The sequence below is a fragment of the Dendrobates tinctorius genome, unplaced genomic scaffold (genome assembly GCF_039654945.1).
Source record: "Dendrobates tinctorius isolate UK_male_01 unplaced genomic scaffold, ASM3965494v1 ptg000211l, whole genome shotgun sequence".
NCBI classification, from domain to species: domain Eukaryota; kingdom Metazoa; phylum Chordata; class Amphibia; order Anura; family Dendrobatidae; genus Dendrobates; species Dendrobates tinctorius.
The window spans coordinates 27459883-27463573 of NW_027361878.1; the positions used below are offsets into that span (position 1 = coordinate 27459883).

Sequence of the window (3691 nt, forward strand, 5' to 3'; positions counted from 1 at the left end):
ACACTCGGTGAGACCTTTAATCACTGGTTACACTCTCGGTGAGAGCTTCAGTGAATGCAAACTGGCATACACAGCAATTACACACCTTCAATTACTGGTTACACTCAGTTACAAAACACAAAGAAAGTGGGTTTACACAAAATATTACACACCTTCAATCACTGGTTACACTCTGAGATAAGGGAATGTAGACATGCAAACACTTAAAATTGCGTATAATTAGTTTCAGGGAATTACACATACAAAATGTTTTTTTTTTTTTATTTTTTTTAAACTTTCATATCATTTTCTTTCAGTTCACACAATGAAGCGCCACCATACCAGCAGACACGGCCAGCCCAACCGCAGCAGAGATTCAGACCGCAGCAGGGATCAACAACGGAGCAGACATGACCGGTCAGACCGCAGCAGAAACAACCCTGACCGCAGCAGAGAGGAACAGCCACACCGCGGCGTACAGGCAACCATTAGTTTCCCTGTAAGTATAAAGACCTGAAAGCTTATTATGATCCTTTGTATAGTAGCTTAACAAGTGTCTTTATACTTGCAGATCACTTCAAGCACTACCAGCAGGGTCACAGCAGAGAGAGCAGCAGCAGAGAGAGCCAGCCAGGCTGCAGCAGAGAGGGCCAGCCAGACCGCAACAGAGACTGCCAGCCAGGCCGAAGCAGAGACTGCCAGCCAAACATTTTCCCTGTAAGTATAAAAGCCTGAGAGTTTATTATGATACTTTGTATAGTAGCTTAACAAGTGTGTTTATACTTGCAGATCAGTTCAGGAAGCAACGCAGCTGCCCCAAGCCGTAATGTCTTCTCCTGAAAGCTCCCCCTCACATCATCAGCGAGCTGAGGTAAAAAAAATTTTGTTTTTTTTTATTTAAAATAATTTTTTTGTGGTTAAAAACACTATCCTATTATGTTTTAACAGGAAGCTGATTCAGAGGAGCTTCCAGGAGGAGACGTGCAGGGTGGAGAGACACACGGAGGGGGTGCGCAGATTGTAAGTTTAGCACATACACAGATACATAATGCTACACCCAACACAAACATTCATCACAGTGCACACACCATAACTATGCATCCATCCAAACATTTTTTTTTTTTTTTCCCCCCACAGTCTTCAGAATCCGGTGCCCGCACTAGAGTGACTCCCAGGACATCCCAGGGTCGTGAAGGTGATGCCTCTGGTGGTCGGCAAACGGTAAGTAACCCTATTTTGATAATTGTTTAAATGAACATCATGTGTTTGAATATAATGTAATTTTTTGCTTTTTGTTTTGTTTTTTATCTTAACAGGTTTCACAGCGTGCTCCCCGCAGACATCAGGAGGAGGGTGTCATTATTGATACTGATGACCTCATCCATGAGGTGGAAATCCGGGAGCCGCTGTGGAACATGGCAAACCGTCTTCATGCCGACCAACCAACCACCCGACGGCTCTGGGATGAAGTCTGTTCTTCAGTTATTGACAACTGGGCGGAACTCAATGCGAGGGCCAGGGATTTTGTGCGTAAGTATTACAACTTCAGTAACTTATATTTCCAGCATGTGAAGTGTTGAATACTAAACCTTTTTTTTTTTTTGCTTCACAGGTGACAGGGTTATCACACGGTGGCGGTCGCTCCGGGATCGCTTCAAGAGGGACTACAACAAAGAGATTCAGACCCCGAGTGGATCGTCGGGAGGACGCCAGGGACCCCAGTACAAAAACTACAAAGCCCTGGTGTTCCTGCGATCTACAATGGCGTGCAGAAGGTAAATATTCCCCAAACAATTCCTGTAGTAGAAATGTTTAACCAATTTTTTTTTCAGCAGACTTAAATTAAATATCAATATTTTTAATATACATTTTTTTTTCTCCTTTTTTAGCACCATCTGCAGCACTCGGGAGTCTGCATCAGAGTTGCGTCCCTCTGGAGTGATCCCTAGTGAGACCGCCCCCGGTGACCACATAGAGGTATCCGACCCCTCTGTACCTACCCTCTTGTCTCATCCCTCTATCCCCTCCACCAGCACTGGAGCAGCAGGGCAGACTTCATCACATGAAGCTGCTGGTGACGACTTGTTCCCTGTTCCCCACCCCTCAGACACTGCCGCAACATCTCGACCAACTTTTGGTTCTGGCCGGCAGCGTCTGAGGAGTCAGGAAAGGCTGACCTTGTCTGACTGTTTGAATCTAAACTCAACTGTTCAACACGGTTTCCACACTTATGGACAACGGTTATCTTCTGGGTTGACCATGATCAATCAAAGTATCATGGAACTCAGAAGATACATGGAACAGATGAATTTAGAATCAAACCAGACACCGAGACATACCTTTTTTCAATCTGTTGTCCGGCAAATGGAAGGTTTAAGTACTCACCAGCAGATGTGTGTGATGCAAGCCTGTCACAATGCTCTAGTGGAAGTGCTTGCTGAAGCATCTCATCCTCCCCCTGTCCATCCTCCCCCTGTCTATCCTTCCACAGTCCATCCTTCCACAGTCCATCCTTCCCCCGTCCATCCTTCCACAGTCCATCCTTCCCCCGTCCATCCTTCCACCACCATCCATCACACAGCCGTCCCTCCTCCTACCACTCCCTCTCCTTTCTCTAGTTCCCCATTCCATTCTTCCCAGTACCTATCTTCCCCATTGCATTATACCCCAATGCCCTCACCATACCCACCCCCACATACACCTTCAATGTACCCACGAACCTCGTCTGTCCATCCACTCCCGTCCCAACCACATGTGTTAAACCCCCCTTCCACTTCTGGTCCTCACCAACTCCCTCCCCAGTCCCCTACCCCCCCCCCCCCTCGATGTGGTCAACCCCTCCAATACTATCTCCACCCAACATTATCATAGTTTGTAATTTGTTGTAATATACCAAAAAAAAAAATTAAAAAAAAGTAATATACCAAAAAAAAATTAAAAAAAAGGTAATATACCAAAAAAATTAAAGGTAATTATACCAAAAAAAGTTACCAAAAAGGTAATATATACCAAAAAAAGTTACAAAAAAAGTTAAGAAAAAAAAAAAAAAAATACAGTTAATACAAATTGTCAGAAATAAACAGTTTTTTTTTTCAAAAAACTTTATTGTGATGTTTATATTTTGCTTCTTTCTTTATTCAAATTACACCAGTGGTGTAAAAGGTAAACACAACACTTGGTAACACAACACTGGGTAACACAACACTGGGTAATATTTCACAGTACACCGGTGGTGTACAAGGTACAAAAAAACACTTGGTAGCACAACATATGATAACCAACACTTGTGAACATTTCAAAGTGTAAAACGCTTGGTACACAACACTTGGTAACATAGGTACATAACACTTTGTAACTTTACGCTTGGTACCCAACAATTGGTAACACTGCAAAGTGTAAAACTAACCAAATCACATGGTAAAACACAATGCTTGTGCAAAGCAAACACTTGGTAAAATTTCAGATAAAAAAAAAAAAAAAAATTACTCACAATTGGTATGAAGAAAATTATATCATGTCATCTTGCCAGTCCACTTGTCCCTCTGGTGTAACAAAATAATCTGCAAAGGTATCCCTAATTCTTGCCACTGAACCAGTACTCCGAAAAGTTTGCTCCTCATAATCCCACAAGGTGGTTTCATACACATTTTCATCGATGGAAACTGGTTCCTTTGAAAGGACAAAATTGTGCAGGATTACACAGGCCTTTACC

The 3691-nt window shown here is 43.0% G+C and overlaps 1 long non-coding RNA gene across 1 annotated transcript; it reads left to right on the plus strand.

The window, feature by feature from the left end:
* Positions 1-316: 316 nt before the first annotated feature.
* LOC141058179 (uncharacterized) lies at positions 317-1116 on the plus strand. The gene is made up of 3 exons (XR_012222116.1): positions 317-696; positions 769-850; positions 928-1116. It is a non-coding gene; the product is annotated as an uncharacterized lncRNA (long non-coding RNA).
* Positions 1117-3691: the final 2575 nt, after the last annotated feature.